The sequence below is a fragment of the Sciurus carolinensis genome, chromosome 6 (assembly GCF_902686445.1).
Source record: "Sciurus carolinensis chromosome 6, mSciCar1.2, whole genome shotgun sequence".
Lineage (NCBI taxonomy): Eukaryota > Metazoa > Chordata > Mammalia > Rodentia > Sciuridae > Sciurus > Sciurus carolinensis.
In genome coordinates this window covers 30,109,320-30,121,504 of record NC_062218.1, presented here as the reverse complement: position 1 = coordinate 30,121,504, position 12,185 = coordinate 30,109,320, and the positions used below count along the sequence as shown (strand labels likewise).

The 12,185-nt window shown below is 41.0% G+C and overlaps 1 protein-coding gene across 4 annotated transcripts in view; it reads left to right on the top strand.

Moving 5' to 3' along the window:
• Window positions 1-12,185, top strand: part of Prlr (prolactin receptor) — a 162,368-nt gene that overhangs the window by 111,639 nt on the left and 38,544 nt on the right. For 3 of the 4 annotated variants that reach the window (XM_047555084.1, XM_047555085.1, XM_047555086.1), the window contains exon 2: window positions 6,150-6,214. The exons of the other annotated variant lie outside the window; for it this stretch is intronic. The gene's annotated coding sequence lies outside the window, so the exon portion shown is untranslated. The remainder of the gene's footprint in view (window positions 1-6,149; window positions 6,215-12,185) is intronic. 4 annotated transcript variants of the gene reach the window in all.

Below are 12,185 nucleotides of genomic sequence, written 5' to 3'. Positions count from 1 at the left end.
CTTGCTCTCTGTAGCTCATGCCCTCTCCTGCCTTTTCTCATCCTCTCTTGCACTTTTACCTTCCACCATGTAATGACAAAGCAAGTAGGCCCTTGTCACCTGTGGGCTTCTTAGCCTTGGACTTCCCAGCTTCTGGGACTGTAAGAAATATGTTACTTTTTTCATGAATTATCCAGTTTGTGATATTCTATTACAGCAACACAAAGCAAAAACAGAAGGGGCTCTCTTCCTGTGTGTTTGGATATATTTCCATGGTGGTCAAGACAGCAGCACCAGAAGCTCCTGAATGGCAAATATTATACTTCCCACTCTATCTCTCTTTCTCTTCCATATCATCTGCTGTCATTTGCATCCAGATAGTTATTCTAGAAGAAGCAAATATTTCAGTGAAAAGAAGTGGAATTTGGTTCAAGCCCTGACAAGTTTTCACCTCTATTGCCTCATAAATATCCCCATGTACCTGATGGGGTGAGAAGGTGTAATTATAAGTGAGCATTTACTATATAAAACTACTTAACTAACATTCAAGTCTAGAAGACCTTAAGCAACCAGGCACAAAGATGCATACCTGTAGTCCCAGCAACTGGGGAGGCTGAGGCAGAAGGATCATAAGTTCCAGCCCAGTCTCAGCAACTTAAGCAAGACCCTAAGCAACTTAGTGAGTCTCTGTTTCAAAATAAAATGGCTGGGAATGTAGCTCAGTGGTAAGTGCCTCTGGGTTCAATCCCCAGTACCTAAATAAATAAATAACCTCAAGCCCCTTGTTTGACATTAGAAGATAGGAAAGAGAGAAGAAAAGTGAATTTTTCAAGGGCCACATGATCAGTTAGAGACAGAGCTAGAAGCAGAATCCAGATTTTCCAATCCCTTGTTCCTTCCACTGCCGCTGTTGGACATGAAATTAATATAATCAAGCATGCAAAGCCCCTAGGCTAATGCCCAACATGCACTAGATACTCAATATCTGTTGGCCGAATAAATATGTGAGTGAACAGATGAATCAGTGAAGGACTAAGATTCATTTTTGATGACTACTTTTTACAGGTTCCCTCCAAATGTCACTTATGTTTTTAATCATTTTTTAATTAGCTCTCTATTAAGAAGCTTAGTTCTCAAAGTGTACTTAAGAAGATTAGATGAACTCATGCGATACAATGCTTAGAAACAGTGTCTGGCAGTCAATAAATGTTAACTAATTACTTTCTTTCTGTTTTCTAGTCATTCTTTTTAAAAAAGATTGTGCTGATGCTGTCAGGACTCACTGATCTAGAATCACTTTATAATCCACTAGTGAAAGGAACAGGAATTCTGGAACTGCCTAAGTATTACTGCTAATTGCCAGCTCCTATCCTGTCCTGGGTCGCCCACACCCAACCCCTGCAGTTAGCAGCCAGCGAGACACAAACAAAATCCTGGATTCTTTCACTTCCTCCTCTGGGCTTGGGTTTACTCAGCCCCTGATGTTTGGGTCCTGTCTCCCACTCTGATTCCACCTTTACCTGGTGGACCTGACAACTAAATTGGTTTCATTCTTTTGACCCTTAGCACTCTTGCTCCTTTTCTCTCAAAACCAACCTCCATCAGATTTTGGGAGTTCCATTCAGTTCTGTCCATTCCCAGCTACCCCGGAAGCTCTACTCTTAACCAAGGCCATTCCCATAACTCAGATCAGTGTGTTTGTGTCCGCCTGGGAAGGGTCAGACCCTCGTTGTAAGTGCAGCAGTCATTACAAACGTGGAACTTTGATACTCTAGACAGGGAGATAGAACTAAGGCGCTTCATGTTTCTGGGTTTCAGGAATGGGAAAAATGGAATTTCACCAAGTGTTGTTTTTTCTACTTTAGTTGTTGTGTTAACTGAACTGGCTTCCCACACTCCTCCTTCCCATCTGTTGCCTGTGGTCTCCCAGTCAGATGCTGCTCAGATTCAGCCTGCCCAAGAATGGCTCCCAAAAGCCTTGTTGGCTGCACTTATTTTTTTTTTCCTGTAAGTGCTTCACGTGCATGTTGACAAACACCATATGTGATCTAGATTAGTCACCAGAATGCTTACAGCTTCTTTCTGATTTTCTGCATTTATCTGAAAATTTGTCGAGAACAAAGACTGCACTAATGTCAATAAACAAGAAAGAGGTTTAGTAAATTCATCAATTATAATAATACTGACAGTTCTGGTATGGACACAAAATATTTATTATCTTTATAATCTCTTTGTCTTGTGGTAGATTTCCATTTATTATCTTTTCATTTGTTAATTATATACCAAACTCCACTCTATCCCACCCTGGTCTGTTTATATTCACAGCTCTATCCTCAGCACTCAAAACAATACTTGGGAAATAACAGGCACCTATCAATGTTTGTGGGGTTCTGAATGAATAAATGAATGAATGAATAAATAAATGAAAGCCAGATGGAGTTGTCACTGGACGCCAGAATTTGGCATCAAGGAGTTATCAGCTTAAGTTTGAATGCCACTTCCCCGCTATGAGAATGCTCTGAATTCTTAGCTAGATAAGTGGCAGTAATACCAGTGCCCACTTCACAGGTTTTGAGGGAAGAGTTATAGAATGATGCACATAAGATTCTTAGACCTTTAGAATATAAGGTTCTTAGCACAGTATCTAGCATCTCTTCAGAACTTAGTAAATGTTGACTATTATGTCTATTATTTTCATTCAAAGTCTTCATATGTTGAAGTTTCTCAGAGGTAATTAAACTAATTCAATATGACTAGTAGCAATGACTGTACGCAAGACAAATTAGTTCAATTAATCTGTCAGCAAGGTTTTACTTGAAGAGTCAAGTTGATAAAAATTGTACTGATCACACCCACCATATTTTAAGCACTATAGTAGGTTTTCAAGAATGGGTGGGACACAAAGATAACTGTGACACAGCCCCTTCCCTCAAGGAACATAGAATCTAGGAGACCTGCTCTGTGTGCAGTGCTATGCTGTGCACACACCAACATGAGGCAGGGTTACCACCCACATCAGATGAGTCACTCCACGTGCTCTGGAGAAAATAAGTCTACAACCCTCAGTCTCAGCTTTGAACCCTCACGATGGTAAGAAACCCACTGCCTCATGAAATAGCTTGTTCTATTGGGGAACAGTCATCATGATTAAAAAGATCTGCCTGAAAATTAGTACACATCTACTTATGATTTTTACACATTAATCTAACTCTTGCCTTCTAAACATACCTGGGATAGATCCATCTTTCTCTTTATATCGGAGGTCGGCAAAATAAGACCAATCAGCCAATTCCTCCCCATCTTTTATTTCTATCAATAAATTTTTATTAGAATTCAGCTAAACCTATTTGTTTACATATTGTTTATGGCTGCTTTTACTGCAATGAGAGAGTAGTTCCAACAGAGAACTTATGGACCACAGAGCTGAAAATATTTACTATTCCAGCTCTTGGGGGAAAAAAACTTGTTTTATTTCTGCCTATAACCTAAGAGAAAACTAACATGTCTTTTCTTAAAATGAGAAGTAAAGGACTCCAAGCAGGAATCAATGAAGGCAGAATTAAGTAACATTAGCGACTCCTTGTTCTTGATGCTGTACTTCCAATAATGTGGCCAGAAGTTAGATTGGACTCTGACTCATAATACTGGGGTATAGAAAGTATGAGATCTCTGAGATGTTTTTCCAAGAGCTTCTGTTAGGTCTCCCCACCTTCCATTGGTATACAGAAAAAAAAAAAATAGGAACTTTACATCTTTTTGGTTTGTCCATAACAATCAAAAACAATCAGGCCTATATTCAAGGGCTGCCTCAGTCAAGGTCAGACAGGAAAAGGATGGTATACTCAGCTACAATTTTCAAGAGAATGTAACAGGGAGAGTACATACCTCAGTGCAGGCAGCGTTGGGAGAACATGGGAATTTGTAACCACCTCTTCTGCGTGAAGAGGAATGGAGCAGGAAGAATATTGCTGAGGCCCAGGGGTAGTTGGAGCCATGGAAGAGGAGCTGCCCAACTAAAGATGTGGTAGGAGAGACCCAACCACTACTAGACTCAAGCCATAAGGAAAGCAGGCAGGGAGTGAAGGAAATATGTGATGTGCTGTCTCCCATCCTCACCCTGCCATGAGTAGAGCCCCATCTGAAGCTGAAGGGAAGGGAGCCATAGGATCAGACCCACAGGATGCAGAGCAGGTACGGAGTAGGTGTGGAAGCAGGGCTGAGAATGACCAGAGCTAAATGGTGTGCCAGGCATTTCACACGTGCTGAATGAATAACAGATGAGTTAATGGTGTGAACCCAAGGTCTAGCACTTGACAATGATGGTTGAACTGCAGAAACCATGATCCCTTTATGGCTTCCTGCCCAAAAGCCCTCATTACTGCTATTTGGTGTTCCAGATTTTTCCACCCCCAATACCCTCCCACCCCCTCTTTGTTCTTCCCTAACCTCTGCTAACCTCAGGGTTTCCATCAAAAAATGTAAAAAAAAAGAAAAAAGAGTCTTGATTTTATTTAGGAGGTAACAGAAAAGAACAGGAGTTGTTCTGAACAGAACCAAGACACTATCAAAACGAGAGCTATAATAATTCCTGGAATCTAAAATGCACACTAGAATATTCAGAGTTTAAAAATGAAAATTTCAGTGTCACTGCACCCTATGAAGAAAAATGAATAGTTTCTGAGAAGCCCGCTCCAGACATCTGTATCACAGGCTCAGGGCTCAAAGACACCTCATTACCAAATGCCTTGGGACTGGATGTCTTATGCTCGAATGACCCATGTCACATCCTAGGTTTTGGTTGAAAAGATGTCTGGGGTCCCAATTCGTGATGCCAATGCCAGCAGTAATGTTGAGAAGGTGGTGAGTGTGAGAGAGAGGCTCAGTGGTATGAAGCCACTAGTGGCTGTCCACAGCTTCCTGTAGTCACTTCCTCCTTCGTCAATTGAATTGCTGTGGAGAACATTCAGCACTGACTTCCTCCAGGGATAAAGCTTAGGATCCTGGATTTTAGGGACTTAGAAATGATTCAAAAGCCTTGTTTGGTCTGCCACTCTAGTTAGATTGTTTGCTTTTCATGGAATGTGCAAGACAAAAATGGGCACTAAATTAGGCATTGCTGTCCACACAGAAAAGCTAATTTTAAAAAGTAGCTGCAGACATATATGGGCCTATTTTGTATTCAAGTTTTGAAGTCATTTTTCCCTAACTCAGATCTACATCTCTAGCAGTATTCCTGTCATGCCCCACAGACTCGGGCCAATCCATCCCCAGAGTTTAAGCATTCATTCATACACAAAGACGAGAGCCAGATATGCTAACAGAAACAGGATGGGAACCTCCATTCCTGGTGAGTACAGCCCAGCCTGTGTAAGCCTGAACCCCACTGCCCAGTGAACAACCCCTTTCTCACCAAAAGTTGCTCATAATTCAAAAAGCCTTCTCCTAACAATGCACATATAAACCAAACTGGAGCTTCAAGTGATACTGACCAAAGTCCCAATTCAGCTGTGGCTGTGTCAGGATTTGTCAAAAAATTCCATTCAAGATCTCCAGGATCAAACTTCAGAAAGTCTAATCTCAACTGGGTTGACTGACAAAATCTGAGTAAGACATACAGATTGTACAATAATACTGGATCGCTATTCATTTTCTGATTCTAATCAATGTGCTGTTTATGTAAGAGAATGTCCTATTCCTAGGAAAACAAACTGAAATATTAGGGACAAAAGAGACATCATGACTGCAACTCATTCTCAGAGGATTTAGAAAAAAAAAAAACAGTAATTTTTTTTTTTTTTTTTCAGTACTGGGGATTGAACCCAGGGCCTTGTGCTTGCAAGGCAAACACTCTACCAACTGAGCTATATCCCTAGCAAAAACAATAATTTTTTGTACGCAGAAGAGAAAGGATGATAAATCCAATGTGACAAAATAGTAACAATTAGGGTATCTGGGTAAAGGGCATTTTTTTTTTATCATTTTTGCATCTTTTGTAAGATTTAAATTACTTCATAATAAAGTTGACAAAAACTACTTCCAGAAAATGAGAGCTGTCGTGTGCCTTTCACTGAAGTGACAGCATTAGGCATGATAAGTGCTGCACAGGGAGCCAGAAACGACATCTCCTGCTTTGTCGTGTTGGAGCTAAAATGAGTCATTTCCTCTTTCAGCTGAAGAAGCCTTCCCCTATTCATGGAGGCGAGCACTAAAGATGCTTTGCACATGAACACTGAAGGTAAGAGGACTTGATCCTACTCCCCTCTGTCATACCCCGCCCCATGTCCATTTCATCCAGCCAAGGACAGGGACTCACCTGATGGTTCACACAGAGCATCTCAAACCCACCAATGTCCTCAGCAGGTCATTCTGTTATCCTCAAAGGCCTGTTCCACCTCCCACCCTGCCTGACTTAGAAAAACCTGATAATCATCCCTTTCTTCATTTTTCTCAAAGCAAAAACAGAGTTATTAATAGTTGATTTCTCCTAGTGGTGCAATTAGGGAATTCTTATAGTTTTCTGTGCTTTAGAGGTTTTCAACAATAACTGTGTTGCTTTTATAATTAGAAAGAGAAATACTGTTTGCTTTTATTTTCCAAGGCAGTTCTACACGAATTCTGTCACAGCTTTCTGGACCAACTTCTCGGCCTCTCTAATATTGTCACTGTGTTTGTCTCCCCACTCCCAGTTCATATGTCAAAATTCATACATGACAGGTTCCAAATCTTCCCCATCTACCAGTGGCAAGGAAACCCTAGGATGCTAAGACCAGCTAGTAGATAGGTCATGAAGTAGTATGACTCCATTTTTCAGATGTAGAAAACAAGCCCGATGGCTTGCATTGGTATTCCACAGTCAAATGGAATCTACAAGTTGGACATGTGTAACCCTGAGGCTGTATGTGCTCTTTCAAAGGACTTTAAGAACTCATGAAAATAAGAATCCAGTGAACTTATTGGTTGAAGAAATTTCTAGGCAAAAATTTCCTGGAATTTCTTAGAGCCACTTCATGGTGTTTACTAGTCTTCCAAACATGAAAAAGCGAAGCCCTTTGAGAACCATCTTCCACTTTGGTGTCAAGAACCAAATCTGAAACTTTCCCTCTGGGCTAGACTTTCTCAAACACCTGACATTCTAGGTCAAATGGTTTTTTGAGAACTATTCTGTGCATTCTGGAATACATGGCAGCATTCCTGTCTCTCTCTATCAAATACCAGTGGGACACAATCCTGACCCCCAGCTTTAACAATGAACAATGTCTTCAGACATAGTGTAAGTTTCTGGGAAGGACAAAATTTCTCTCAGAAGTGACAGTGATGTTTCCAGACATTGCCAAATGTCCTCTGGTTGGGGCAAAAACCACCACTGTAAGTTACCTCAGCCTAGTATCTTTTACATTTTGTTTTTTGTGCAAATGGACTGAAATTTAGTATTCAGAGTAACATTAGCAAATGCATAGAGAAAGGATGCTACAAGTCATCAGAAAAATGCTTGAATACAATAGGACCCTGTGGCATAATAACCCTGCCTGAAAATAACAAACTAATGAATCAACAAGCCAGATTTCTGCAAGTTTTTTTCTGTCCCTTGCTGCCAAATACACCATGCTACTTACTGAAAGGACAGGCAAGTGAGGGAAAACAATGTCATGTTGAATACTGTGATAGTGCTTCCTTTAGGAAATCTAAAAGGTCTGGTAACCTGTACAGGCTGAACTGTTTGCAAAGCACTGGGGTATTTGCCTGCAATTTTAAAATTTCTGTATGTACTTATTTATTAGTCATATATTTGCACAAAAGATTTGAGATTGAGTTTTCAATTTACTTTGTACAGTTTGCTTGTTTAATACAAATAGGCACTCATTCTGGACAGTGGCTTAATTAGAAGTCCTTTTCCACTCCCAAAGTAGTGTGTAGCCGGTGAGGAGGTGGTAGCAGATTTACTTGTGGTAGTAATTGGGAAACTGAGGCACCGGGATTAAATCCTGAATTGCCAGCATTGGTATGTGTTCATTCTGCTCACCTCCAAGTGCCCCTATTCCTCGGTTGACCTCCTTCCCTGGCATCTGCTCCCCATTATCCTCCACCTTTTACCCAACCTGGTATTTGGTTTGCAAAAGTGCTTCCGATGCCAGTGGGTATCTGTGAAAGCACAGGCAGGAACTTGAAAGTAGCTGTCAGATCAGCCAAGAGAAACAGAAGCACAGCCCAGTTTCAGGGTGAATTAAAAAATAAATAAATAAATAAATAAATAAAAATAAAAAAAAGAACATCCAAAAAGCAACATTCATAGAAGAATGCAAGGAGGGTTTAGAACTCAGAGCAGGACTGCAATTTCTGTCCAACACTCAGTCAGAAGTGCCATAGTCCATCGTGTGGCCTTTAATCTGATTTCTGGTTTTGAACTTAACTGCTAACTTTACAATTGTGTCTCATGGTGAGGATTACTGACTACCAATCCCTCCTTGGCACTTCCTCCCCAGGGTGGAGCAATCTGCCTGGCACCCCAGATTCTGCCTGGCACCCCAGATTCTTTTGCAACAGTGCTGGCATCCTTTAGGCACTGAACATTCCAATTCTCCTAGCTCCTGCCCTTTTCCAGGTGCCCATCACATGTCAGTCCTTAATTCTCCAAAGATTACAAGACACTGGAGGCATTTAGAAGTGACCCAGGGCACTAGGGAGAATGTGCCCATCCATCAGTGTGTTTTGAATTGTATCTAAGCTCTACCCATCTAATCTTTTCAATCACCTCACTTACCTGTCAAATTCCCTCAAATTCCTATCATTTAAGCTGCTGCTTTGACTAAAGTATAGCATTGTTCAAAACATGATCACTTACTTACTTTATCAATAACAATTTGTTTATAAGATAGACTTACTAGTTTATCAATAACAATTTGTTTATGAGATAGACTTGCTAGTGCTTCTCTAAAAAAGGGGTCTGGATTAGAACTCAAGTCAGATGAGTTCTAGTTGCAACAGAAAGACAGTCTAATCCACAAACCACTAGCCACATCTGGAAAATGTAAATGTAAATCAATTTAATAATACTAAAAATTTAGTTCCTTGGTCATACTGGGTACCTTTCAAACACTCAATAGCTACAAGTGGCTAATGACTACCACATTGAACAGGGAAGATACAGAACAATTCCATGATCCCCTGAAGTCCTATTGGACAGCACTCCTCTAGACTGAACTGATCCTAGCAGTGGGGCATTCTGGAAAGGAGAGATAACCCACCATCACTAACTCGATTGGGGAGGATGGAGAAGAGCAGAAGGAGGAACAGAATTCCAAAGGCAAGATGACAGGGGACCAGAGAAAAACTTTGTGTGCTTCGCCAAGTGTTCATCCCTGAAAGAACATGCACCAGCTTTGCCACAAAGATCTTGAAAATAAGGAAGTGAACTGAGTTGATTTTGAGGCTCGTTTTCTCTGTCATCTGACTCTGGGCTTTTGTGAGCTTCTTGTGAAGCGAGAGACCTCCTAAATCCTAAGGCTTTGCTCATGCACAGAGCATCTTCCACCTGGAATTAGACCTCTACAAGGAGTTCGAGGAACATGGATGGTTTCTAATGCAATTGCAGTAAAGGAGCAACGGTCACCCTGTATCAGTGTCAGTGGCTCCTATTTGTATAGCACTTTGCAGACACATGGAGCACTTTCACAACAATCTTTTATCTTACCCTCAAAATAATTGTCTGAGGGAAGTTAGGCAGATGTGACCCTCTTCACTTTATATAAGAAGAAATTCGTACTCAGAAAGAAGAGAGGTATCAAAGTCAATGTGGCTGTAAATTGAGAACCAGTCTTAGAAACCTCCCACCTCTTCTGTTTGCAGCTCACATTACCTTTTTCAAGTGATACAGGGATTACTTAGTACCTGTTCAAGTCCCTAAGTATGTCAGCCTAGGGCGTGTGACCATGGATTATGCTGCACACTCAGTTCATGCCCATCCCCAAGCCAATGGCCAATGAACTCTTCCTTACAAAATGACTCATGAGCTGATCAAGAGGGCAGAGGGCCTCCCAGCTAGAAAGCTGGTGTGACTTTTCCCAGCAGAAACCCTCCTCAACAAATGCTGATATTCTGATAATGGCAAGGGGAAAATAGTGCTCATGGATCTGTGAGCACCAGGTCTACCAAATGTATTTTCCCACACCAAAGGCATGAGGAGGGTGATGCGTCCCTCACTCCAAAATAGTCTGCAGTGGGAGATCCTTGAACAGGACAGTGGATTTTGTTTTCTAGAAAAGAATCTAGAACATTGGACCATGCCTGCCTTTTATAAGACTTTCAGTGTGGTTAAATATATATAAATTTGAAAAAACTCAAATTTGAAAAAATGTCTTGCTCATAATGGACAAGACCCATTTAAATATGTGGCTATATAACAGATCAGATTCTATATTTTCCCTTGACAGCATGCATCTAAATAAATAACTATGCAGTGCAATTATTGAATTATTTACTTTTAATGAACTCTAACACTAAATCAGCCACTGTCGAGAAAATTTAAAAGAAAAAAAAATCAAAGGATAAACAAATAGACAAAGCAATATTGAGGACAGTTGACAAAAATCAAGTGATCACTTTTAAATGTGCCCCATAAAATAATCATCCTAACAACACACTCTTTTCCTTTCCTTTAGCAACATTCCAATACTTCTATATCAACATCCAAAACTTTCTGTACCTCTAAGCCACTAGATTTGAAAATTAGACCACTGAGCTGTCCATGTCAAGCTGATGAAACCTCCCCAAGGCAAATGGGCCATGCTGGGCTACTTTGCTGTGGGACCTCTACTTCCTCCCAAGGCAGAATAAGCAGAGATTCCAAGCCTCCCTCCTGCATCTTCCTGTGGCCCAAGGCCCAGTTAAGATGCTTTGAGCTACAAGCAATAGCACGCCTGGCTAAAAGTGGATTAAACACTGGGCGTGTAACACTCACCAAGTCCTGAGAAAACCATCTGCAGACTTGACTTAACAGCTCATGAAATTTACAAAGAGCTACTCTTTCCACTTGGGGAGACTTCCCTCCCCACCCTGCTTTTTTCCAGGGAGGAAAATTTCCCCAGTAGCCCCCAGAAAGCTTCTGCTATGTCTCAGTGCCTAGAACTAGATAGGATGACCACTCTTAAGCCAATCACAGACTTAAGGCAAATGAGATGACCATGATTAGCTTAGACTGATACTTGCTCATCCCCTAGGGCTAGATACCTGATACTTGACAAAACCACTCTGTGCAAAAACAACAGGAGAAGTGGTTGTTGGAGAAGCAACCAGCAGTGTCTGCCAAACCCGGTTATACACGGATTGTGGTACAGAAGGAAGAAGGGCCTTCTACTCCCTGTCTCCTAAGCAGCTTCAGGGAAGGCCCCTTCACCTCTTGGACCAGTTCAAATCTGCCCACTATTAGCTCTCATGGAACCTGAAGAGTTTGTTCTTAGTACTTTGTTTTATTTATATTTAAGTGTTTTTACTAGATTCTCTCTTCCCCAGACTGAAAGCACGAAAAGGGTTGTTTCAGCACAATATTGTATTCTCAGGGCCTACCTGCCTGTAGCATCAAAGGATGGATGGATGGATGGATGGATGGATGGATGGATGGATGGAAGGAAGGAAATTTTAGCAACTAAATAGGTCAATTACAAATTTCTGAAAGTGCATTGCAAATGCACTAAAGAATGCCTGAATTTTGGTCCTCTCCCCTCCCCACCATTCTCACTCAATGATACTGCACAGGGAGTATCTCCTGACCTACTCTAACTACCATGGTCTCTGACCATTACCTCTCTGATTGGACAGGCGTGCTTTTCTATTAAGAGAGGACTTCTGAAGACTGAGTAAAACAGGGGGAAAAAGAAGAAGAAAGTGAATATAAGCCAGTAAGAGAGATAAGCAATTATCTTTCTAGATAAGTGGCCCAGATGTTTTAAATGAAGAAACCGGTTTGAAAGAACATCTTGTATGTGAGTAGTAAAGGGTGACTCAATCAGGTAGAGACAAAATGTTCTCGTACAAGATGACCCTGGGACTGGTGGTGGAAGAGGTGCTCAAATTTTCACATTCTTGACTTTTAACTCACCCTGCCCCTTTTTACCAACATATGATTTTTTTTTTTTTTTTTGAGAAACAAGGCCCAACAGAAGCTGAGAGGCCATAGTAACACTTTCAAACTTATTAAATTCCTTTCAGAAGAT